Below are 717 nucleotides of genomic sequence, written 5' to 3'. Positions count from 1 at the left end.
CAGTAGCACAACAGTAATACAACAGTAGCACAACAGTAATACAACAGTAGCACAACAGTAATACAACAGTAGCACAACAGTAATACAACAGTAATACAACAGTAATACAACAGTAGCACAACAGTAATACAACAGTAATACAACAGTAATAGTGATAAGTAAACGCATTAACCGTTGGCTGCCCGGAACTTCTCGTGCCGCGCGGGGTGTACAAATCCGGTGTTGATCGCGCGTTCGTTTCCCCAGCTTACCTATAGGTACTGCCGACAAGAAAACGTGAACCTTTGCCGCTCGCTCGCGCGCACGTGTGCGTGTTGCTCCTCTCTACTGGTCGATATCTCCCTCAGTTACATGCGCTGAAAATAACGCCGTCGCGGTGACGAGCCGTGACGCGTGTCTGCGTGTCCTATAGCCGCCTTCGTGTGTTTTTTTCTTCGTGCGGTTCGCATAGCGCGCGTTCTTTTCGCGTCAACGCCAGACGTTCGTGCGTACATTCACATTGTTTTGTTCATAGGTGGCGCTTATAGATTAGAATCGCGGAGAACAAAGAGTCGCAGTTTCACCTGGGCGCTTTTCGTTCGCGCAGCCGTGAGATAGGTGACGGATGTTGCAAGTCGATGGCTGCATTCATCGGTAGCAGATGGCTTCCGTGACGCAATCTCTCGTAGCTAATACGCAGCTTTCCGCCTCTCTCTCTCTCTCTCTCTCTCTCTCTCT

The sequence above is a fragment of the Priapulus caudatus genome, unplaced genomic scaffold (genome assembly GCF_000485595.1).
Source record: "Priapulus caudatus unplaced genomic scaffold, Priapulus_caudatus-5.0.1 Scaffold133, whole genome shotgun sequence".
Classification (NCBI taxonomy): Eukaryota; Metazoa; Priapulida; class Priapulimorpha; order Priapulimorphida; family Priapulidae; genus Priapulus; species Priapulus caudatus.
This window is presented reverse-complemented; position numbering follows the sequence as displayed.